The 26,764-nt window shown below is 42.2% G+C and overlaps 1 protein-coding gene across 1 annotated transcript in view; it reads right to left on the reverse strand.

The window, feature by feature from the left end:
• Positions 1–25,445, reverse strand: part of LOC113219650 (protein-tyrosine sulfotransferase 1) — a 133,191-nt gene extending 107,746 nt beyond the window's left edge. The window contains exon 1 of the mRNA XM_026446718.1: positions 25,195–25,445. The gene's annotated coding sequence lies outside the window, so the exon portion shown is untranslated. The remainder of the gene's footprint in view (positions 1–25,194) is intronic.
• Between the last annotated feature and the right edge of the window lie 1,319 nt (positions 25,446–26,764).

Consider the following 26,764-nt stretch of genomic DNA (forward strand, 5'->3'; position numbering starts at 1 on the left):
ACCAAAATAATTTACCCTGAATCCTCAGAAGGCAAGTGTGGCAGTTATTTTTACGTGTCAACTTGGCTAGGCTTTGGTGCCCAGTTGTTTGGTCAAACACCAGTCTAGATATGGCTGTGAAGGTATATTTTAGATGTGATTAACATTTAAATAAACAGATTTCTAGTAAAGTGGATTACCCTCCATAACACAGGAAGGCCTCGTCTAACAGGTAAAGGTTTTAAGAGCAAAGACTGAGGTTTCCTGGAAAAGAACTACAACATGGAAACCCTGCCTGTGTTTCCAGCCTGCTACCCAGCAGAATCTGGAGTCAAGACTGTGGCAGGCCAGGTCACTAATGCAGGCCTCCATAACAACTGTTTCAGTACTGACTGAGTGGTTCAGTTCAATATTAAAAGCTTTAAAAAAAAAAAAGAAGCCAGTGCCATTATACAACCGCTGGAATGTAACAAAAGCCCACCAAGAGTTTTGCCTAGGCCTTTCCTGGGCCTTAAAGCATGACAAAATAACGAAGGAATTCTTAACAGGACCCATTTAGGATTAAACAAGTTTTATTGGGGGTCTGAAGAAACTTCCCAGGCCTCCACAAACAAGTTTATTGGAGGTCTGAAGGAACTCCCCAAATCTCCGTGATTTAGCAGGAGACAAGATAAGGGTAATCACCCCAGCACCTAGACCCATTTAGATTAAGTAAACTTACCGAGGCTCCAGAAAATGCGCTTCAGGACTCCGACTTTAGTTACAGATTAAAATAAGTTAATCACTTACATCTTTAGATGAATGCACACTTACATGCAGACACATAGGTTAGAAGGTACATAAGCTCAGAAAAACTTCGTAATTTTAAGTTGGTCTGGTGATAATTTCCAGGCCTCCCTGTAACCGGTTACAGAAATAAAAACTCTCTTTCTCCCCAGTTCATCTGCATCTTGTTATCGGGCCACAAGAAATAGCAGCCCAACCCTCAGTTTGCTCTGGGAACAAGACTGCAACTTCAACTCATCTCTGCCCAACTGCCCTATGAATTTCAGACTTGAAAGTCCCACAATCACATAAATGAATTCCTTAAGATCAGTCTCCTTCTCTCTCTACCCCCGACCCCTCCCCATATACACAGTAGGCATGCGTGTTATCTACCACTCTAAATTCAGTGACATCCCTTCCAACCCACTAGCAAAGCAGCCAGTGCTAATGGTTTGCCTTGCCCTGACTACTGGTTGTTTTTCTGTAAAACCCTAACACAGGGGTTCGGTTTTGTTTTTCTGGAGAACCCTAAATATACTTGGGGAAATGACTAACTACACTAAAAAATACATTCTGAGAGGGAAGACTTCCAGGTACAGCCTAGTGAGAAGGTAGTTAATTCCTCTCCCCAAAAACCAATGATAAAGCTGGGTGAAATGGGCAAAACAACCCTTTCAGTGCTCTGGAAATCCACCAGAAGAATACAACAACCTGAGAAGCATTTATGCTTGAAAAACTGCTAAAAGGTAGGTAAGAACAATGAGAGTCTGTGTAAGGTTACTCCCACCTCATCTACCCATTCAGTAGGTACAGAGGTTCTGCAAGGCAGAGCAGGGCAAGGCAAAACATTAGGACTGACAGTTTTGCTGCTGGGGTGGAAGGGAGTTTGCTCGGTTTGGAGTGGGTAAGAACACACATGCCCACCTGCACTGTGAGTAAGAGATGGAGCAGGTGGGAGGTGAGTGAGAGGGTGAACAGCTCTAGAAGGCGAAGGTTGCAGTCCGGGTGGGGCACATTTGTTGGCCAACCCTGAAGTGGCATGCAGGCACAGAGGAGACATGAAAGGACTGGGTGGAAAGTAAAAGACAGGGCAGATCCGAAAACAGCCTAAACTTTGTATGTGCTCCCTATCCACAGAGGTCTACTGGCAGAGGACGAACACCTTACTGGCTCAAGATGTCTGAGGCAACCACTATCCAAGCATTGGGTGACCACTGATCACTAAGCTATGCAGACAGGAAGGCAACTCCTAGAAAGCCATGCTTAAAAATGAAAACAATTATAAAGTGTGTGCACACTTTAAGTATATATACTTAAATAAAGTACATACACTTTATACTATATATATTTTATATAAACAATCCTAAAGTGTGTGTGTATATACATATACATATATATATGAGAACAACATCAGCATACATTTAAATGACAAGGCAAATTTACAGAGACAGCAGAGTGAAAAAGCAGGGATTTAAGTGCAAGCTTACATGAAGGAACTTTTTGCAGTGACTGAACTGTTCTAAAACTGAACTGTTGTCATAGTTGTACAACCCTATAAAATCTACTAAAAAATTATTGAATTACACCCTCATACTTGTGAAAGGAAAATAAATCTTGGGGCCCCCAAATCACTAAGCTAAAGGGAAAAGTCAAGCTGGGAACTGCTTATGGCAAATCTGCCTCCCATTCTATTCAAAGTCATCCCTCTGCTCACTGAGACAGATGCATATCTGATTGCCTCCTTTGGAAAGACTAATTAGAAACTTAAAAAAATGCAACTGTGCATCTCTCACCTAACAGTGACCTGGAAGCCCCTTCCCCACTTCAAGTCTTCCTGCCTTTGCTTCCAGCTGTCCCACCTTTCCAAACGGAACCAATGTACTTCTTACATATATTGATTGATGTCTCATGTCTCCCTAAAATGTATAAAACCAAGCTGTATCTCAACCACCTTGGGCACATGTCGTCAGGACTTCCTGAGGCTGTGTCACAGCCGTGTTCCCCAACCTTGGCAAAATAAACTTTCTAAATTAACTGATACCTGTCTCAGATTTTGAAGGTTCACAATATATATATATATATATAAATTACACTTCAACACAGCTTTTTTTAAAAAAAGGAATTCATTACTAGAGAAATACTTCCACAGTCTCAGTAGAATACAACAACTAAGAACTGGTTCCTGTTTATTCATGTGTATGATTTAATCATTCATTCAATATATGTTTAAGCATATAGTTTTGCGCCAGGCACTATATAAAGCTTCAACAAAGAATCACAAAGACTAGGTTGAGATTAAAATATCAGCTTAAAAAACTGCAAAGAAAAAAGTATTAAGACAATTGGTGGCAATATAGTATTAAAATGTCTATGCACAACATTGTATCCGTTATAATAGAAGATACACTTAAGATGTTATCCTAATATTCAATTTAAAAGGAGCCAGGTAGAAAGAAAAGGAAACAACGGCAAGAAAAGGGAATAATGTAGAAAACAGAGAAGAGTCATCCTATTATACAATAACATTTTGGTTAAAGAAAGTAAAACCATATTGCAGATTCAAAAAAAGAAAACTTCCAGCTGGGCGTGGAGGCTCACACCTGTCCCAGCACTTTGGGAGGCTGAGGTGGGCAAATCATGAGGTCAGGAGATCGAGACTATCCTGGCTACGGTGAAACTCCGTCTCTACTAAAAATACAAAAAATTAGCCGGGTGTGGTGGCAGGCGCTTGTAGTCCCAGCTACTCGGGAGGCTGAGGCAGGAGAATGGCGTGAACCCGGGGGGCGGAACTTGCAGTGAGCCGAGATCCTGCTACTGCACTCCAGCCTGGGCGACAGAGCGAGACCCCATATCAGAAAAAAAAAAAAAAAGAAAGAAAACTTCCCCGAATGTAAACAGACACTATAGATGTAAGGGTCTACACGTCTATTGAGCAAAACAAATGATAACAGACCCAATCTGGACACAGCTTGGCGATTCTAAGCATGAAAAATGCTGCAGGCTTCCAAACAGAAAAAACGAAAAAACACAAAGGACCAATAACAAACTGACATCTGATGGCACTACAACATTAAATGCTTGTCCTATGGTGTGTGTATGTGTGTGTGTGTGTGTGTGTGTGTGTGTGTAGCCATGCTTTTCTTTATTTTTCAAACTTGCTCTAAAGGACTTCTATGTTGCTCTTCTAACTGGGAAAAGATAAAGCAATATTTTAAAAATAAAAAGAGGCCGGGCGCGGTGGCTCAAGCCTGTAATCCCAGCACTTTGGGAGGCCGAGACAGGTGGATCAGGAGGTCAGGAGATCCAGACCATCCTGGCTAACACGGTGAAACCGTGTCTCTACTAAAAAATACAAAAAACTAGCCAGGCGAGGCGGCGGACGCCTATAGTCCCAGCTACTGGGGAGGCTGAGGCAGGAGAATGGCATAAACCCGGGAGGCGGAGCTTTCAGTGAGCTGAGATCCGGCCACTGCACTCCAGCCTGGGTGACAGAGCGAGACTCCGTCTCAAAAAATAAATAAATAAAAAAATAAAAATAAAAAGAACAATCTTTCTTTTAAAACGGCATTTAGGCTAAGACCTGAAGAATAAGTAGGAATTAGTGAAGAGAAGAGCATTCCAAGAAAAAGTATGTGGATATGCAAAAGCCATGTAATGGGAAGGCATTTTAACACATTCAAGCAGCAGGAAGTAGGCCAGGCACGGTGGCCCACGCTTGTAATCCCAGCACTTTGGGAGGCCAAAGTGGGTGGATCACCTGAGGTCAAGAGTTTGAGACCAACCTGGACGACACGGTGAAACCCTGTCTCTACTAAAAATACAAAAATTAGCCAGCCGTAGTGGTGCATCCCTGTAATCCCAGCTACTCAGGAGGCTGAGGCAGGAGAATTGTTTGAATCCGGGAGACGGAGGTTGCAGTGAGCCAAGATCACCCCACTGTACTCCATCCTGGGTGAGAGAGAGACACTCTTGTCTCAGAAAAAAAAAGCAGCAGCAGGAAGTAGGCCAATGAAGCTGCAAGGCAGTGACCACAGGAAAAGTGGGTGAAAGGTCAAATTGGACAGAGGTCAGATCATAAATTTTGTGGGTCAAGTTAGAGATATGAATTTTATGATAGATGTAATGAGTCATACTGATTTGAATACTTCAAGCACGGAGTTACTTTCTCCAATTTATGTTTATAAAATCTCATTCTAGCTAAAACAATCTTAAAAAAGAACAAAGTTGGAGGACCCCCATTTCCCAATTTCAAAACCAAATGCTATCATCGTAAGACAATGTAGTACTGGCATAAAAATGGACACACAGATGAATAGAACAGAATTATCCAGAAATACAATGTTTATGGGAAATTGATTTTTGACAAGGGTACCAAGACAATTCAGTGAGGAAATAAGAGTCTTCTCAGCAAATGGTGCTCAGGTAACTGGATATCCACATGCAAAAGAATGAAGCTGGATACCTATCATACACCGTTCTTAAAAATCAATTCAAAATGAATCCGACCTAAATGTATGAGCTAAAACTATAAAACTCTTAGAACAAAACAAAAGTGTAAATCTTCATGGCCTTGGGTTAAGTAGTGGTTTCCTAGACACAACACCAAAAGTACAAACACCACCACCAAAAATGGACAAGCTGGACTCCATCAAAATTAAAAAATTTTGTGCTTCAAAGGACACCAGCAAGAAAGTGAAAGACAAACCAAAAAATGGGAGAAAATATCTGCCAATTATATGCCTGATAAGGGATTTGTGTCCGGAACACATAAAGAACTATTACAATTCAACAATAAAAAGATAACAATTTAAAAATGTTATCTTTTTTTAACAGTGATCTACCCATCTCGGCCTCCCAAAGTGCTGGAATTACAGATGTGAGCCGCCGCGCCTGGCCCTCACTTAACATCTTTAAGTGATAGAAGTGGATGCAAGGTTTATCCATGTTGTAGCATGTATTTGTTCTTTTTTGTGGCTGAGTAATACTGTATTTTGTGGATATAACACATTTTGTTTATCCATGTATCAGTTCATGGACATTTTGGTCTTGTATTTTCCATCTTATGAACACTTAAATAAAAATTCATTTAAAATCTGAACAAAGGAAACCAAACTCATTCAGTGAATGAAAGAGAAGTGTTCTTATGGATCCAATAAGCTTATGAATCCAATAAGCTTATGAATCCAATATGGTTGATTTTATTTCAACCATTTATACCAACAGTTATACAGGAATGATTCTTCTAGTATACTCCATTTATTTAGGGAGTTATATATATGATACATGAGGAAAAATAAATATTTTGTACTATTTTAAATTACACTTAATTTGCCAATTTCTGGTACATGTCAGAATGCAATAGGTAATAAATGATTCAACTTCTTTCAAATATTGCCTTAGTTGATTCGCTGAAAGAGTGCAAGAAAATAAAATTTCCTTAGCAACAATTTGTTTTCAATTGTAGGAAAACAAGATAATTACTTTTGAAAGTAGAGATACAAAATATTCACCAATCAAAAGTTAACATGAAAGGCTTCTACATTACTAAAGCAGCAACCAATAGTTTCTGATACCCTCTAACAACTTCCCATTAAAATACCCCCAGTATTGAAAACTAATTTTGAAAAACAAAAAAAGAAACCTGAAATTCCCAGCAAAATACATACAAAAACTAAACCTGGAAATATACTTGTAATGCATTTCCTTGTCCAAAAACATACTTGTAGATCATTTTAATGACTGCATAATACTCTACTGAAAGGATTTACCTACATTTATTTGGCTGATTCTCTATTATTATTTGCATGTTTTAAAATTTTCATTACTGTGATATATTACTATGATAACTATTCTTGTATTTACAAACATCTTTACACACATGATTGTTTTCTTAAACTAAATTTTAGAGGAGGAATTGTTAGGTAAAGGAGGGTGAAGTATGCTTGATTATAAAGGATTTAATAAACATTTGATTCATCTCTTTCTCATACCCAACATACAAATCTGACCAAAAAAAAAAAAAATTCTGTTGGCTCTACTTTCAAGAATCAGACTACTTCTCAACACATCCACTACCACTACCAGCATCTTGTGCCAAGATTACTGACAGGTATCCTTACTTCTACTGCTGCCCACTAGAGTCTATTCTCAACTCAGCAGCCAGAGGGGTTCTTTTTTTAATAAAACAAAAGAACTGGGGAAGCTGAGGTGGGAAGATTGCTGATATCCAGGAGGTTGACACCGCAGTGAGCCATGATCGCACTACTGTCCTCCAGTCTGAGCAATAGAGCCAAACCCCAGCTCTAAAAACTAACTTAATTAATTAATTAATTAATTAAATAAAAAGATTGTTCCATTCCTCTGCTCAAAGCCTGATATTTGTTTTCCAAATGGTCACTTAAAGTCTTATTTTGGGCCGGGCACAGTGGCTCACTTACTTTTAAACTCCACTTTGCTGTATTTTCCTTACTTTTAAACTCCACTTTGCTGTATTTTCAGACAAGCAGATCAACATTTTCTCAACTAGGACATTTACAGAGCTAAGGCTGATCTAAAAAGAATACCAGAATGGGCCAGGTGCAGTGGCTCACGCCTGTAATCCCAGCACTTTGGGAGGCTGAGGTGGGGACAGATCACCTGAGGTCAGGAGTTCGAGATCAGCCTGGCCAACATGGTGAAACCCCGTCTCTACTAAAAATACAAAATTAGCCAGGAGTGGGAGCACATGCCTGTAATCCCAGCTGCTCAGGAAGCTGAGGCTTGAGAATTGCTTGAACCCAGGAGGTGGAGGCTGTGGTGAGCCAAGATCGCACCACTGCACCCCAGCCTGGGCAACAAGAGTGAAACTCCATCTCAAAAAAAAAAAGAATACCAGAATGTTCAGGCTCAGTTTTATCGCCAGGGGAAAGAGAAAGCACTGAAACACTGCTATATACGTATCTGAGGAATCACTATTAATAGAACTGCTCTTTCCCAGCAGGCCAAATGAAATAGACTCCCAGAAATAATGCCTTAGAGAAGAGAGTGCTGACATTACATTTCTATACTTACATATTTGCAAATTTTATAAAGTAAGATTGCTAACCAAAAACAGGATCAGTCAACAAAAGGAGAGATACAGAGGTCAGTAGCCAGCAAGGCCATGCCCAACACCCAGTGCACACACATAGGCCCAGGTACACACACTCAAGAACACATTCACCACTCCCTGCTGTTATAATCAGGAACATGGCCATATTCTAGGTCCAAAGAGACGCTGGGAACATAGTCTAGCAAAAGATAAATTACAGGAATGTAACAACACCCCTAAAAACTGTCTTTCCTTTGTTAATCACTAGTTCCTTGCCTCTCATGCCCATTCATGATGCCAACCAACGTGGCAAACAGCAACAGCCAATACCACTGTGCCTGCTGACTAAAGTCCAGTCTGTATCTGGTTTCTCCATTTACTTCTAGCCTGTTAGCAAGAGGAAAAATAATTTTATCACATGCTTGAACTTGCCAATGAATAAATGCACAGAGACAGATTTTGAATGACAGCTTTGCCATGCAGTAGAAACTTCAAATCTGACCTAAATGAAACCATTGTTGCAAGATCCATTCTTATGTCAGCTCACGGTCAGAGCACCAACATGGGAACACCTTTTCCTAGCTGCACGTTAGGGGCTGGCACTAGACCCACTAACGAGTAGCAAATGGCAAGGAGAACGTGGTATACATAGCTGACAATCTTTGAAAGTCAGCTGACACTCACTTCTTAAAGGAGCAGTAAACTTCAAAAAAACCATACCAAGAACTGGACCTAATGTCTAGAACACAAATGGAGACAGGAGCACAGGTTAAACTAAAGTATAAATCTGTGAAGGTTCAAGTTAAATGAAATGATGTCTCGATTGTGGAGGGTATATATGAAATTAGACTGCTATGAGCTCATTGTTGAAGTTGGGTGATGGGTACTTGAGGGCTCATATAGCTGTCTCTATTTTGGATATGTTTGAAATTTTTCATAATAAAGAGTTAAAATGAAACAAAACAAAATAAAAAATTTAAGTTACCAAGTTCCAAACTTCTCAGACCTATAAATCAGAAAGTCATTGTTGGCTAAACTATTTCTCTTCTAGGTTCGTCAAGCTCATGTTTATAATCCGTTTAGAGCACCCACTATGAGGAACAAAGAAAGCAAATTTGTTCAAATTATATACTCTTATTTGGTAACTCAAGTTTATGCCATTTTTCTACCAACCTTGTAACCTTTTTTTTTTTTTTTTTTTTTTGAGACAGGGTCTCACTCTGTCACCCAGGCTAGAGTGCAATGGCACATAGCTCACTGCAGCCTCCAACTCCTGGGCTCAAGTGATCCTCCCATTTCAGCCTCCTAAGTAGCTGGGACTACAGGGGCATGCAACCATGCCTGGCTAATTTTTTGTTTGTTTGTTTCTTTCTTTTTTGTAGAGACAGGGCCTCCTTATGATGCCCAGGCTGGTCTCGAACCTCTGGCCTTAAGTGAGCCTCCTAAATCAGCCTCCCAAAGTGCTGGAATTATAAACATGAACCACCACACCCAGCCCCTCATAACCTTTAGAATGAAAAGTAACTGAATAGAAAAAGTAGAAGAGAAGATGGCACTGAATTAATGTAAAAGAAGCCTGGTGTATTAGAGTCAGAAGAACTGGGCTCTAGTCTGGAATCAGTTTTTTCTGAGTCACATGGCACTAGATAAATCACTGAGCATCAGTTCTCTCATCCATAAAATAGAGATAATGATAATAAACCCTTCTTCACAAGTAATTAGAGCAGGAATTACGAAAGGAAGAAGACAGACTGGGGACAAAATGCAAAAGAAAAATGGACACCTGCAAGTTCTCTCTCACAGTGCTGCTGGGGCAATCACGTGGAAACATGTGAAGGGGGTTTTAAAGAACAGGGGCCCAGGACACCCTTCCTTCACTGTCTCCTGTTCATCCTCCACCCTCACCTTCACCTTCCAGCACTCCTCCCATGCAGCCTGACCCCCTGAGAACCATTCCCCATTGACATCAGGCCCCTCCACACCCAGCCTCTGCTCATGGTGCCACCTCCAGGACCATGCCACTTTCTCTCTTTTACACATATCTCCTCAGTCAACCTGTCCCTGACTGCCTTTTCCATCTTTTCCACACAAAAATCAATTGTTCCCTCTTTTGTAACCTCAAAGTGCTTGGTTAAAAACACATCAGTTTGCACACATACCACTGTATTGTGTGGTTAGTTTACCTCACCAGACTATTTAAGTTCCTTTAAAGCAAAAATTAAAACCTATTCATCATTTAATATGCAGCAGGTACATGAACAGATAAAATACAAAGCAAGGAATTTTTTTTTTTTTTTTTTTTGAGACAAAGTCTTGCTCTGTCACCTAGGCTGGAGTGCAGTGGCAGGATCTCAGCTCACTGCAAGTTCCGCCTCCTGGTTTCATGCCATTCTCCTGCCTCAGCCTCCCAAGTAGCTGGGACTATAGGCGCCCACCACCACACCCGGCTAATTTTTTGTATTTTTAGTACAGACAGGGTGTCACCGTGTTAGCCAGGATGATCTCGATCTCCTGACCTCGTGATCAGCCCGCCTCAGCCTCCTAAAGTGCCGGACTTACAGGCATGAGCCACCACACCCGGCCTAAGCAAGGAATTTATAGACGAACAGGCAACTAGTGAAACCTTTCTTAAATCTCCTTAAAATACCTACAAAGTCATCTGAAATAAAGCAAACAGTCAACAAATAAACATCAAAAATGAAACAAGGAACTATGAATAAACAGAAAGAAAGTAATCTGGGAGCGAAGAAAAAAACTTTGCAATTTCAATCACTGCCTCAACAAGATATTCTGCAATCAACAAAATGATTACAAAATTCATAGCAGAGAGGAAAAACAGTTTTTCCAAGTCTTTGAAAAGAAAGAGTCCTACAGATATTAACTGTTAGAATACTAACAGTAATCAATGACACAAAATAGAAAAGCCCAGATTTTAAAAAGTCTACTCTGGATTCAAACTTATGTTTCAAAAGCAACATCACAAAGCGGTGACCAAAGATTAATTTATAGCACTGCATTCCCTCACTCACACTCCTACACTTACCCTGCTTCATCTGTAGCCAGCTCCCACTCACACTGTAATGACTCAAATCAATTTGCAACCAAGACTTCTATCCCTATCTCAGACTTGATCATTTAAAGGCTAAGGGACAACTCTATCTGGATGTTCACCGGCATGTCACATTAACAAACACTGAATGGAACCTACCTTCCCTAGTAAATCTCTTCTACTCTTCCCTTTCCTCCATTGGTCAATGAACCACTTTCTTTCTGATTCTCAAGCTCAAAACCAGGGAACTTTTATGTAGTTTCTCCCTTAACCTCTCCATCAGTAACTGGTAAAGTCCTGTCAATTCTTCCTCCTTCATCTCCCTTTGCTTGATTTCCCTCCATTTTTCCCTGCTGATAATTAGGAAAAAAAAAAAAAAAACAGTTTAATCCTCACCCTCTTCCTTTCCCATATGAACTCTATAGCCTCCTAAATGGTCTGAGTTCTGACTTCCTTCAATTAGTTCAAACACTAACTTGTCTGGTCTCAGGAATTATCTTTCTTTTTTTTTTTTTTTTAAGATGGAGTCTCACTCTGTTGCCCAGGTTGGAGTACAGTGGCACAATCTCTGCTCACTGCAACATCCACCTCCCAGGTTCAAGCAATTCTCCTGCCTCGGCCTCTCAAGTAGCTGGGATTACAGGCATGTGTCACCATACCCGCCTAATTTTTGTATTTTTAGTAAAGATGGGGTTTCACCATGTTAGCCAGTCTGGTTTCAAATTCCCGACCTCAGGTGATCCACCCACCTCGGCCTCCCAAAACATCAGGATTACAGGTGTGAGCCACAGCTCCCAGCCAGGAACCATCTTTCAAAAATGCAAATATACTTATGATGTTCCCCTGCTTAAAACTCTTCCACAACTTTCTACTTTTTTCAAAAAAAATTAAAAATCCTCACCATAATGTTAGTACAAGGCCCTTCCTGACCCAGCTCTTGTCTGCTCCCCAGCCTGTTTCACCACCCACCACCCCCACACTCCCCACACACTCACTCGGTGCCACCGTCATCCACCTGAAGCATTCCTTCCTTGTTTGAGCCTCCACATGCACTGCAGCTTTTGCCTGTCTCTCTGCCTGATGACTCTCACTCATCCCCTTCAACATTCCACTTTAATGCTATCTCTCCTGCACAGCTTTCCTGACAGCTCTCTACCACATACGACACAGGTGTACTTCCTAGTGCCCTCGTACTTACCCTATCATATCATGTCTCACACTACATGGTTACTTTGTCTGTTTTTCCAGTAGACTGTGAGCTCCCTGAAACTAGAGACTTCTGAATGAATTAATGAATTTTAGATTGCCAATAAGGTAATTATGGCTGTAATTAGATTCTATAAGTGTAATTAGTTGTGAGTATTGACTATATCTTATCTTTTTCAGTTTCTCCATAGTATATAACAACATACTACAAACATATTGAGCACTCAATAAATGTGCATTGACTGATCCTGCTAAAACTTTCTCAATAAAATCCCAGATAGCTAATGCTTTCCTAGGATTAGAACATTAGCTTTTTCTTCTGGTTCCAATGTTATAATATGGTTTGACTACATTTAAAAAAAACTAAAAATACAAAGTTCACCTGTTTTTTCCCTTTGACCCTTGCTCTTCTAATCCACACTCTTTATTGATCAGCTATTTCATCTGCCTCTATCATCACTTCACACTCTCATTGATGAATGAATCAAAATCTTTTTTGCAATCCCTTACACTTGCTGCAACAAATCATAAGGTTAAAGCAACATTTCTGTTCTAGAATTTTACACATAAGGAAACTGAGGCCCAAAAGGGATAAATAACTTCCTTAATATATTGCTACATGGCAAATTATTCGCCAAGCTGGAACCCAGGTCTGACTGTATACCATGGTATGTCCCAGTCATTATTAGGCTTGGCATGAACAAACGGCCAGGTATGCAACAAGTATGGTGCAAATGAAGTAAAGTTAAGACCATGTGCTATTATTTATAAGGCTTTCATTAGCCTATAGATTTTAAAAATATACCCAGCTTTTTAACTGTATTTTCTCCAGAATTATCCTATCATGACCATCTCAGATCTAATTAGAATGACAGAAGAAAACTGTAAATCCATGTAGCCATTATGCTTTACTTACAAAAATGAGCAGGATGCATATTTGCACACTTTCTGAAAGTCTCTGAAGATTTCATCTGGGAGAGATTAAGAATGGAGAGCTAGATTTGGTCTCAAGAAGTAACAGATATATAAGAGGCTAGAAACTAGCCTGGCAAATAGCTCTACCTTTCCTATACATTTTACCAGTTTAGTTTTGCTTTAGCCTAGTCACTCACATATGAAAGTAGGTTTCCCATGTTTGTTGTGGGAAATTATGCCTCTAACCCAAAATTAGTTGGAGCTGGAATTTTGTGATGTTCTCTATGAAAAGCTGGGCATCAAATCTTTGATCAGAAACCACTATTATGGCCAGGTGCAGTGGCTCATGCCTATAATCCCAGCACTCTAGGAGGCTGAAGCGGGTGGATCACTTGAGGTCAGGACTTCGAGACCAACCTGGCCAACATGGTGAAACCCTGTCTCTACTAAAAATACAAAAAAAAAAAAATTAGCCAGGCATGGTGGCACACGCCTGAAGTCCCAACTACTGAAGAGGCTGAGGCAGAGGCTGCTGTGAGCTGAGATTGTGCTACTGCACTCCAGCCTAGGCGACAGAACCAGACTGTCTCAAAAAAAAAAAAAAAAAAACAAGGAAACCACTATAACAACAATTTTGGGGTTTTTTTTGAGATGGAGTCTCGCTCTGTCGCCCAGGCTGGAGTGCAGTGGCACGATCTCTGCTCACTGCAAGCTCCGCATCCTGGGTTCATGCCGTTCTCCTGCCTCAGCCTCCCAAGTAGCTGGGACTACAGGTGCCTGCCACCATGCCTGGCTAATTTTTTTGTATTTTAAGTAGAGATGGCGTTTCACTTGTGTTAGCCAGGATCATCTCAATCTCCTGACCTCATGGTCCGCCTGCCTCAGCCTCCCACAGTGCTGGGATTACAGGCATAAGCCACCATGCCCAGCCCTATAGTAACAACTTCTGGCCGGGTGCGGTGGCTCACACCTGTAATCCCAGCACTCTGGGAGGCCAAGGCGGGCGGATCACGAGGTCAGGAGATCAAGACCATCCTGGCTAACACGGTGAAACCCTGTCTCCACTAAAAATACAAAAAATTAGCTGGGCCTGGTGGCGAGCACCTGTTGTCCCAGCTACTCGGGAGGCTGAGGCAGGAGAATGGCATTAACCCAGGAGGCAGAGCTTGCAGTGAGCCGAGATCGCGCCACTGCACTCCAGCCTGGGCGACAGAGCAAGATTCCAACTCAAAAAAAAAACAATTTCTATGGGCAAAACTGAATTTTCATTGTCTTCTTATACCTTTCCAATAATTATAAAAACATATCAGTACTGTTATTTAATTTTTACAGGGTAGAAAATCTCATACATTTCAATTAAATGTTACATATATTAAATGAGCATATAAATGAGTATGATTTATGATCTGCCTTCAAAGAACTAGCAACTTAGCAAGGAGAGAAGACAAGAAACTAACCATATATGCCATGATAAAATAATAAAAAGATCATACAAAAGGCATGAACAAAGACATATGTGCATTTCAAGGAAGGATCACATCCATGGGCTCAGAAGAGGCTACATGAAGAAAATGACATCAGAATGAATCCTAAGGGGGACCGGGTGCAGTGGCTCACCCCTATAATCCCAACACTTTGGGAGGCCAAGACGGGCAGATCACTTGAGATCAGGAGTTTGAGACCAGCCTGACCCACATGGTGACACCTCGTCTCTAAATACAAAAATTATCTGGGCATGGTGGCGGGTGCCTGTAATCCCAGCTACTCAGGAGACTGAGGCAGGAGAATCACTTGAACCTGGGAAGCGGAGGTTGCAGTGAGCCAAGATTGCACCACTGCACTCCAGCCTGGGTGACAGAGCAAGACTCTGTCTCAAAAAAAAAAAAAGAAAGAAAAGAAAAAAAGCAAACAAGACCAAAACCATCAGAAGGAAGAAAATAATAAAGACTACAGTGAAATAAATAAAACAGAAAATAGAACAGAGAAAATCAACAAAATCAAAAACTGGTTCTTTGAAAAGATCAGAAAAATTAACAATCTTTTAGCTAGACTGACCAAAAACAAAAGAGAGAAGACTCAAATTATGAAAATCAGTAATGAAAAGGAGACATAACTACCAACCCTACAAAAATAAAAGTGATCATCAACAATTGTAATCCAACAAATTAACCTAGATAAAATGGACAAATTTCTAAAAGATACAAACTATTAATAGTAACTCAAGAAAATATTAAAAATCTGAATAAATCTATAACAACTAAAGCAAGTGAAAGAGTAATTTTAAATTTTCCACAAAGAAAAACCAGGACAAGATGGCTTCACTGGTAAATTCTATCAAACGTTAAAACAAAAAAAAATTGATACTAATTCGTTTTAAAAATATGTATTAGGAGGCTGGGCGTGGTGGCTCATGCCTGTAATCCCAGCACTTTGGGAGGCCAAGGTGGGTGGATCACGAGGTCAGGAGATTGAGACCATCCTGGTTAACATGGTGAAACTCCAGCTCAACTAAAAATACAAAAGATTAGCTGGGCGTGGTGGCAAGCACCTGTAGTCCCAGCTACTTGGGAGGCTGAGGCAGAAGAATCACGTGAACTCAGAAGGCGGAGCTTGTAATGAACTGAGATCACGCCACCATACTCCAGCCTGGGCAACAGAGCAAGACTCCACCTCAAAAATAAATAAATATATATATATATATATTAGGGTCAGGTATGGTGGCTCACACCTGTAATCCCAGCACTTTGGGAGGGTAGGCTGAGGTGGGCAGATCACGAGGTCAAGAGACGGAGACCATTCTGGCCAACACGGTGAAACCCCGTCTCTACTAAAAACACAAAAATTAGCTGGGCGTGGTGGCACATGCCTGTAGTTCCAACTACTTGGGAGGCTGAGGCAGGAGAATGGCTTGAACCTGGGAGGCGGAGGTTGCAGTGAGCCAAGATTGCGCCACTGCACTCCAACCTGGTGACAGAGTGAGATTCCATCTCAAAAAATATATATATAGCTAATATAATATAGATTAAGATATTAAATATATATTTAAAACATATATTAATTTGTATTTATATATTTAATGCACATATCTTATAAATTGTTTATAATATATAATATACATACATGTAAAAAATCTATAAAATATAGATTTAAAAAGCCAACAAAAATATACATATAAATATATAATACATATTTAAGAACATATTAAACGTATATTATGTATTTGTGTTGTTGTTGTTGTTGGTTTTTTTTTTTTTTTTAGGCAGGGTCTTACTCGCCTAGGCTGGAGTACAGCGGCAGGATCTCGCCTCCACTCCCAGGTTCAAGAGATCCTCCTGCCTCAGCCTCCCAAGTAGCTGGTACTACAGGTGTATGCCGCCACACCATGCTAATTTTCATGCTTTTTTGTAGAGACGGGCTTTCATCATGTTACCCAGGCTGGTCTTGAACTCCTGGGCTCAAGCAATCTGCCTGCCTTGGCCTCCCAAAGTGCTGAAATTACAGGCATGAGCCACTGCACTGGCAACACCAATTCTTAACGACACTTCCGAACTCATTATATACGGCCAATTTTAACTGGATTTTGAAACCAAAAATATTACAAAAATAAATTGCAGCTCGCTATTTATAAATAAATATAATTTATATTTATACTTATAAATTCTTAAAAATTACAAAAAAATTAGTAAATATGGGGTAATAATAAATATTACTCTAAAAATGAGATAAAGGACAATATTATATATGATTGTTTTTATGATGTATTCAAAATAGATATTTCTATTCTATATAATATAAACCTATAAAGACATAAAATAGATTAGTGGTTGCCTAGGGATGGAGAGGATGAAGAGTAGGAGAGGATAACGGCTAAGGAGTGCGTGGTATGGTTTTTTCATGGGTAGTGAAAATGTTCTAAAATTGTTTGTGGTAATGATATACAACTATATAAATATACTAAAAGTAAATGAATTTTATACTTTAAATGGTTTAACATGTGGCATGTGAATTATATCTCAATAAAGCTGTTACAAAACAAAACGCATGCTGGGAGCTACATGCTCCTTCTAAGGTGACTGTCTACTAAAACATAAAGTTTAAATATGATCTATAACTCCTAACATAATATCCAAAATGTCCAAGATACAATCAAAAGTCATTCATCATAGCAAGAACAAGGAAAACCACAATTTGAATGAGAAAAGACAGTTAACAGATGCCAACAACAGGATGAATCAGATGTTGGAATGATCTGACAGAGATTTTAAAGTAGCCATTATTCTTTAACAAGCCATTACATACACTCTTTAAACAAATGATGAAATAGAAAATCTCACCAAAGAAGTAGAATAGACAAAAAAGAACCCAATAAAAATTATAGGACTGAAAAACCACCAAAATAATGACTCGGTGGGTTAGCGTAACAGCAGAATGAATATAACACAGGTAAGAACTAATAAACTTGAAACAAGAATTACCCAATCTAAACAACAGACAAAAAAATAAGACTGGAAAAAAATTAAAAGAAAACAGTGCCTCACATCCTGTGAGACAGTAGCAAAAGATCTAACATTCAGTCACAGAATGAAAGGAGACAGAGAGTAGTACTGAAAAATTATTCTATGAAGTGACTGAAAACTTCTCAAATGTGATAAAAAGATGAATCTGCAGCTCAAGAAAATAAGAGAACTCCAAACAAGAAAACCCAAAGAAATTTGTGCAGACACATCATAATTTAACTTCTGAAAACTAAAGACAAAGAAAAAACCTCTAAAGCAGTTGGAGAGAGAGGATGTTACCTATAAGAAAATGAATTCTAATGACTGGGTTTCTCATCTGAAAAAAGTTTCTCAACATTTCTCAAATGTTAAAAGCAAAGAACTGTCAACCACAAATCCTATAAAAAGAAACAGCTGGCCGGGCACGGTGGCTCAAGCCTGTAATCCCAGCACTTTGGGAGGCCGAGACGGGCGGATCACGAGGTCAGGAGTTCGAGACCATCCTGGCTAACACGGTGAAACCCCCGTCTCTACTAAAAAATACAAAAAGCTAGCCGGGCGAGGTGGCTGGCGCCTGTAGTCCCAGCTACTCTGGAGGCTGAGGCAGGAGAATGGCATAAACCCGGGAGGCGGAGCTTGCAGTGAGCTGAGATCCCGCCACTGCACTCCAGCCTGGGCGACAGAGCCAGACTCCCTCTCAAAAAAAAAAAAAAAAAAAGAAACAGCTGACAAAATCTTAAGAAAAAACAAACAACAAAAGAACACAAAAGATTCCATGGTTTATATCTAAGCCCTGAGAAATCAGAAAATAGAAAACACGCTGAGGTCAGGCGCAGTGGCTCATGCCTCAGCACTTTGGAAGGCCTAGGTGGGGGAATCACTTAAGGTCAGGCATTCGAGACCAGCCTGGCCAACATGGTGAAACCCCGTCCCTACTAAAAATACAAAAATTAGCTGGGCATGGTGGCGGGAGCCTGTAATGCCAGCTACTTGGGAGGCTGAGGCAGGAGAATCTCTTGAACCCAGGAAATGGAGGTTGCAGTGAGCCGAGATTGTATCACTGCACTCCAGCCTGGGCAACAGAGCAAGACTCAATCTCAAAAAAAAAAAAAAGAAAAAGAAAAGAAAATACACTGATATCAGTAGATGAGCAATCACAGGTGTTTCCTGTAACAGTGCTTAAATATATGGGAATTATTTATTTCTTCCTACCTATCACCAATCCCAGTGAGATTCATTTAGGTATAGGGCTTGCTTAAGGCATATGCCTTACTTCCTTAATTTTCTTAGTTAAAAAGAAATTGTTATGCCACTGTTCAAGATCTTTTATCAACTTGATAGTTTTTGTTCTAGTTAAAACTTTAAAAAGTTCATGAGCCTAAAATCAGAGCTATTTGTTTTAAAAAGATACAAGATCAATATACCTTAATCATATGAAATAAAGTATATTTTAAATAGTATCTTCTAAAGACAAAGCCTGAATGAACCTCTGTATAACTGTCACAGCTTAACCACCTTAAAAGCCAAGACATTACAGAGCAAATAATACTTATCTTAATCCACTCCAATTTATAAAAATTGTTTTGGGTTTGTTTGTTTCTTTTTGAGACAGAGTCTTGCTCTGTTGCCAGGCTGGAGTGCAGTGGCGCAATCTCGGCTCACTGCGACCTCCGCCTCCTGGGTTCAAGGGATTCTCCTGCCTCAGCCTCCCGAGTAGCTGGGACTACGGGCACCCACCACCATGCCCAGCTAATTATTATATTTTTAGTAGAGACCAGGTTTCACCACGTTGACCAGGATGGTTGGTCTCCATCTCTTGACCTCGTGATCCCCCCGCCTTGGCCTCCCAAAGTGCTAGGATTACAGGTGTGAGCTACTGTGCCTGGCAAGATTGTATGTTTTTAAAACAGGAATGACTTATGCGTATTTGACCAGCGACCTGTTAAGCAGCAAAGAAACAACTGATCAGTTTGCAAAATCATGAGTTCAAGCTGTTTTATATCACTTATCAACTGATTTATTCAACCAACTTTTATCAAGTTTCTAAAATATATCAAGTACTGTGCAAGGCAGTGATGAAAAGACAAATAAGGCATGGTTTCAGACTTCAAGGAATTCCTTAGTTATAAAAATGGACCCAGCAGAAATAAAATGTGATAAGTCCTTTAATAGGTAAATGTACACAAGAAACTATGTCAACAAAGGCAGGATTTATCCTGGTGTGTGTGTGTGAGAGAGAGAGAAAGAGAAGCAGACAGACAGACAGGGTCTCACTCTGTCACTCAGGCTGGAGAGCAATGGCATGATCATAGCTCACTGCAGCCTCAAACTCCTGGGCTCAAGCAATCCTCCTGCCTCAGCCTTCTACATGGCTGGGACTACAGGCATGTGCCATCACACCTGGCTAATTTTTTCATATTTTGTAGAGATGGGGATCTTGCTATGTTGCCCAGGCTGGTCTGAAACTCCTGGTCACAAGCAATCCTCCCACCTCAATCTCCCCAAACTCTGGGATTACAGGTGTGAGCCACCACACTCAGCTATCCTGATATTTAAAGGATGAGTTGCTACTATTGTTCTTCAGGGTTCTATCACTCCCTCTTTGGGCTCTCAGCCCAGTTCTCAGTCCTAGCTACCTATCTCATGGGAAGCATCTTTAAAGTAACAAGGTCTGGACCTGCACCAGACCAAATGATACAGAATCCCTGTGGATGCCTCGATTCCCCATCCTCATTCTTTCAAAGCTCCCCAGGTGGTTTTTAAGTAGTGCCTATGTTGAAAATCACTGAACCAGGCAATCTCTCCTACTTCTGATGACTTCACTTTCAATTCTAGCACAGACCCTCCTTATACATCTCCATCTTCAGGGTCAACTGTTCTCTCAGGCTATTTTCTGGGCATCAAGATGTTATCATTGGCTTTCTCCTTTTCCCTGAAAATTTGTTTCTTTTCCTGCATTTCCTACCTGGATGAACAGAACCACCATTGCCCAGACACACAAGCTTGAACTCAGTAAGTCATCCTTGACCCTTCCTTCTCCCTCTCACCTATACACCTAACCAGTTCTCCTTACTCCACAAATTCACTCTCAAATCTAACCTCTTGGCCTCACTGGCCTCATCATCTTTCACCTACATTCCTATAATGACTGCCTTAATTGGTCTTTGTGCACCTAGTCTTGCCCTTCTCTAACCTGTTCTCTACAATGCTACCAGAGATCAGAGTAATTTTTCTGAAAATACACCTGGGGCCAGGTGCAGTGACTCACACCCATAATCCCAACACTTTGCGAAGTCAAGGCAGAGGGTTACCTGAAGCCAGGAGTTCAAGACCAGCCTGGGCAACACAGCAAGACTCCCATCTCTAGAAAAATAAATAAATATAATCAAAATATACCTGGTCACAATACTCATTCATGTTACCTGCCAGAGTAGGGGATGCAGACATGAATCAAAACCCATCCTGATTTCAAAGCCCTACCATTAGAGTAGAGAAAGACATATAAACAAGTAAATGACAGTAGAGATGAAGAGAGATGGATTGCAGGCAGATGTTGTGGGAAAGCTTTACTGCAGAGGTAACCAGAAGCCTGTATAATCTACAGGTGGAAAATCTAAAATTATTCCACTGTATAATCTAAGTGGAAAAATGCATTCCATGGAGAAAGAGAAACATAAAGCCATTTAGGCATGTTCAGCTAATGGAGGTGATTTTATATGGCTGAGGCAAAAGGCAACACATGCAGCAAGACACAAAGCCTGAGATGGGAACAAGCCAGACTTTGTAAGATCTGCCCAGGATGAAATCCTTCAAAGGTTCCTCGCTATCATCAGGATTATGTGTTAGGACACACAAGGTCATTCATGAGCGGCTCCTATATACCTTCCCAGCCTCATCGCTCATCGTGCCCAATCTCCAGCCTTTCCAAATTACCAGTTCTTTCCCAAAAACACCAGGTTATCGCACATTTTTTTTTTTTTTTTTTTTTGAGATGGAGTCTCACTCTTGCCCAGGCTGGAGTTAGCTCACTGTAACCTCTGCCTCCCAGGTTCAAGCCATTCTCCTGTTTCAGCCTCCTGAGTAGCTGGGATTACAGGCACCCGCCACCACGCCTGGGTAATTTCTGTATTTTTAGTAGAGATGGGGTTTCACCATGTTGCCCAGGTCTTGATGGTCTTGATCCACCTGCCTCAGGCTCCCAAAATGGTGGGATTACAGGCATGAGCCACCGCACCCAGCCTATGACACACTTTTCTATATGTTACCCTCTCTTCCAAAATGCCCATCTCCCCTTACCTTTCCTTATCTAGATTCAGCTCTTCTGAAAACTTAGTTTACTGAGCGCTATGTGCCTGGCAATTTGCTAGAAACTGGAGATACAACGAGATATGATGCAACCCTTTTCCTTAAAGAGTTCACTCTCAAGTCAGGGAGAAAAATAAGAAAACAGAACATAATAAATAGTAAAAATGGGCTGGGCACAGTGGCTCACCCCTGTAATCCCAGCACTTTGGGAGGCTGAGGCGGGTGGATTGCTTGAGGTCAGGAGTTTGACACCGGTCTGTCCAACATGGTGAAACCCCGTCTCTACTAAAAATACAAAAATTAGCTGGGTGTGGTGGCAGGAGCCTGTAATCCCAGCTACTTGGAAGGCTGAGGTACAAGAATTGCTCAAACCCAGGAGACAGAGGTTGCAGTGAACTGAGATGGCACCACTGCACTCCAGCCAGGGCAACAGACCAAGACTGTGTCTCAAAAAAAAAAAAAAAAAAAAAAGTAAAAATGGTATAAGTGGTAAAAATGGAGATGGAAGTATGTACAGAGTGCTGTGGGAACACAAAGAAAAGTCACCTAACCCAAACTGAGGAGAAAGGGTAGTCAGAAAAAGTCCCAGATGCCTGTAGACAGAAACATGTCCTCACTCCAGGGTGATGCTCCCAGAGCACCCTGTAGTCATCTCTGTCAAAGTCTTGATTGTACTATAGTGAATGGTCTGTTTCTTTACCGCTTTTTTCTCTGGATCACAAAGGGCCCAGGAAGGAGATGCGCCCATGCTGCAGAAGGCCTGGAAGGACTGGCTTAACATGCTAAGGGTTTGGGAGCTGATGAGAATTTTTAAAGAAAACAAGCAGCATGATCAGATTGATGTCTCAGAAATGGAACCAATTCCAGCAGCAATGTGGAGGATGAAGTAGAACTACAGGACCCAGAGGTTCAGAAAAAGCATAACCGAGGTCTGAACCAGTCTTCTGGCAATGAAGAGAGAGGAAAAAAAAGATCTTATGAAGAGAGGGGAAAAAAAGATCTGAGGTAGCAACAATAGGATCTACGCTAGACTTAATGTGAGGAGAAAAGAAGATGATTTTAAGGTTTTCAGAGTAAAGATCTTAAAATAGGAATGTTTGTATATGTGCTTGAAGGGGGCTATGGGTGGAGAGAAAGGGAAGGAAAAGGTAACCACATTTGAAGTAATCAAGCATCCACACACAGCTATGCAGAAGGCAGATGAAAATTAGAACCTGAGGTTCCAGAGAAATGGGGACCAAATAGACGTCTTCAAAAACCATAAATATACAGGTGCTATTTGAAGCCACGAAAGGACATGTAATCACACAAGGAAATTAGAGAAAAGAACAAAAATGAAACCCTAAGGAATGCCACGTTCATCTGAGAAGAATAAAAAAAGAAAAGGGAAGCATCAAGAAAAGCTTTGTTTTGGTCTGAATGATGGAAACCTGAGGATGTATACCATCCAACAGAAAAAATAATAATATGGGAAGAGATTAGCTTTAGAAAGGAAGACCCCTCTTCCTCTGAGATCAAAGGAAAGGATATTAGAAATCAGGTACAGACAGGCACAGACAAAAATGACAGCTCCTTAAGAGTTCAGGGCCGATGCCCACCAATTTCTTCTGTGGAGTTAAGTGGCAAAATAAGCAGTGAAGCGAAGGCAAGAGTAGGACAAAGAGTCAGAGAAGAATGGTGAAGATCTATAAACAGCCATTTAGATTTTAGGACATAAGAGGAATCTAGAGAGTAAGTCAAAGGATCTCCAGGATCCAGAAGTGCAGAAACAGCACCCAGCAGCTTAGTTACATGATTTTCGCCAGCCTGCCCTGGGAGCCCAGGAGCAGAAAAAGCTGACTGATTGCCCAAGCTTGAGACCATCAGAGCAAAGGTGGCAAGAATAATACAGGGCCAATGACAATGCTTTTATCATTTTAAAAAGTCAAACGTATTTTACTCTTTTTTAAAAATCGACTCGCTACTTCCTCCGAGAGCGAGTGTTTGGAGAGGCGGAGGGAGAGGGGTGGATAATTCCTCTCACTCTTAGAGGACTTGTCAGAAGTTTCATTCTTAAGCATATCTGGTCTGTACAGCAGCTGATTCCAGGAAATCCAAATCCTGATTCCTTCTGGTTCTTAAAAGATGAAAATTCATTGAAGCTCCCTGGACTATCCAGCTAATAGATAACCATGCAAAACATTGCTTATATACTATGCCATTTTAGCTGGGAGGTAGGGGCTCTTTCTTTCCTAAAAAGAAAGGTTCCCTAAACACTGCAGATGGGGATGGAGAGGGGATGGGGAGTAATTATACTGCAAAGCTCACGGACTAGGACTAGCAGCCTAAGAATCCTTTACAAAGGCAATTAACATAAAACAATGCATGGCACAGATAGCAGAATTGTTTCTTCTTAATGAATGCAGTAAGTAAGTGACCATTTAATCGCTTTACTGGAGTTCACCAATTTCTCCTGCCATCTCCCATACCATTCTTCAGGCAGAGTCAAATCCCTGTGGACAATGGACTTCTTGCTACCATCATCTGGAAAGTACAAAAGTCCTGGAAGGAGGAAGAGGCTAACATGCGTGACCACCCACCATATGCCAGGCCTACTGTGTGCTAGACTCTGCCCAAGGGAGTTAACATGTTATGGGGTGCAGCTCATGTAAGGACGAATGAAGATATTACACTATGGACCTGAGCCGGGCGCAGTGGCTCACGCCTGTAATCCCAAAACTTTGGAGGGCGAGGCAGAAGGATCGCTTGAGGTCAGGAGTTCGAGGCCAGCCTAGGCAACATAGCGAGACTCTCTCACTTAAAAAACAAAACAAAACAAAAACCATGGATCTGACATTCCAGAGAGTGGGAAAGTATCTGGAGGTTTAAGTGTAAGGGAAGTAAAAGGAGATCGCGATGGTGGGTGGTCAAAGTGAGGGGAGAAGAGGCGAATTGGGAAAGGAAGGTACTTAGGAGCAAAACGGCAAGACCCAGGGACACCTGGAGGGGGGCGGGCGACTGCCATGCAGACAGGACAACGTACAAAGGGTAGGATGATGCGGCGATGAGCTCGAGAAGCGCAGCCGGGGTACAGGTGGGGGCAAATGTCCGATCCCAGCGAGACGAGGGTCTCATCCCTGGGGACTGTGGGGCTAGGACGTGGTCCCGGGGCTGCGAGAGGGAGAGAAGGGGCAGAGGGGAGAGGCCCCCGCGGCCGGGGAGAAGCCGAGCCCGGGAAACGCCGGCGATGGGGGAAGGGGCGTGGGAGCAGGGGCCGGACGGGCCGGACCCGGGGCTCTGCGCTTGGGGGCGGGATTGGACAACCGGGAGGAAGCGGGTAGGAGGCGACAACGGGCCAAGGGATGCCTCGGGGCCGGGAGTGAGGAGATGAGAGGGGAGCGGAGCCGCACCGAGCGCCGCATCCCTCTTACCTAGGATGAGAGAGGAGCCGCCGCGCCGCCTGAACGGCATCCTGGCCTCAGCCGCTAGTCCCACCGCCTTCGGTGGGGGGCCACTCGGGAGCCCGCCCTCACTGCCAGGCGCCAGCAGCTGCCAGCCCGGACCGGCCCCGCAGAAGAGCCCCGTTCCGACCACCACCCGAGGCCGCCTCAGCAGCGACTCCCGCGGTTGCCGCCTCAGCGCGGACCTCCAGGGTCCGGGGCGGTGGCGGGATCACACAACTGCTGCGATTGGCTGAGCGGGCGATGTGTCGGCTGCTCTGATTCGTGGGTTCCGGCCGGCTGCCCACTGAGGGAGGTGGAGCTGGGCATGGAGCTGGTCCGGCCGGCGCCGAGGGGCGGGGGTCTGACGTCGCAGCCGGCCCGCGCCCCCACAACCCTGCCGGTGCGCGCTCCCTAGGGGGCTTCCCGGCAGCTGCTGGCCTGGCGGGGTGGTTGCCCTAGCAACGGCGCGCGTGGCTTGGCTGCAGGGGAGCCGCGGGCAGGTGGCGATCCTCACCGCCCCCACCCCCCACGTGGGTGGCCCAGAGGCCTTCATCAGTGAAACCCTAGGACAGGACAATAAAATGAGTTTTTCCTGATAATTCCCCTCCTCTGCTTCAGAGCCCACCTTTGCCCGTTGCTGGCAGAGGAGCTGTCATCTCCTGGGGGAGATAACGCGCAAATGCAAATAACGAACGCAAACACTATTTCATCCGCACCGAGAGTGTAGACGTGCATAGTCCCTCCCAACCACAGAGGTGGGGGGCTGACGCCCTAAAATAAAGAAATAAAAACTAGGAAGGGGGAAAAAGGCAAAGAGGCAAAAGAAACGTGGGGAAAGGGCAGACATTTCACAAAATGATCCATTCATTTTACAGTTTCTTCCTAGAGACACGTCTACACCAGGTTATGTCAAGGCAATTATTTCTACTGTGTTGACATGGATTAGAGAAGGCATGAGTGCAGAATCTAACAGCTGCATTCAAAATTGCTGTCTACTAGGCCAGGTGCGGTGGCTCACGCCTCTAATTACAGCACTTTGGGAAGCCAAGTCTAGTGAATTACCTGAAGTCAGGAGTTCGAGACCAGCCTGGCCAATATAGTAAAAACCCCGTCTCTGCTAAAAATACAAAAATTAACTGGGCATGGTGGTGGACGCCTGTCGTCCCAGCTACTCGGGAGGCTGCAGCAGGAGAATTGCTTGAACCCAAGAAGGTAACTACCTTCTTTTGCACATAGTATAATATTTTCAAAGTTCATCCATGTTGTAGGATGTATCGGCACTTCATTCCTTGTTATGGCCAAATAATATTCCATTGTACGGACATAGCTTTTTTTTTTTTTTTTTTTTTGAGAAGAGTCTCATTCTGTCTCCCAGACTGGAGTGGAGTTATGTGATCTTGGCTCACTGCAACCTCCACCTCCCGGGCTCAAGTGATTCTCGTGCCTCAGCCTCCAAAGTAGCTGGAATTACAGGCATGTGCCACCATGCCTAGCTAATTTTTGTATTTTTAGTAGAGATGGGGTTTCATCAAGTTGCCCAGGCTGATCTTGAACTCCT

Source organism: Piliocolobus tephrosceles, unplaced genomic scaffold (genome assembly GCF_002776525.5).
Source record: "Piliocolobus tephrosceles isolate RC106 unplaced genomic scaffold, ASM277652v3 unscaffolded_74, whole genome shotgun sequence".
Lineage (NCBI taxonomy): Eukaryota > Metazoa > Chordata > Mammalia > Primates > Cercopithecidae > Piliocolobus > Piliocolobus tephrosceles.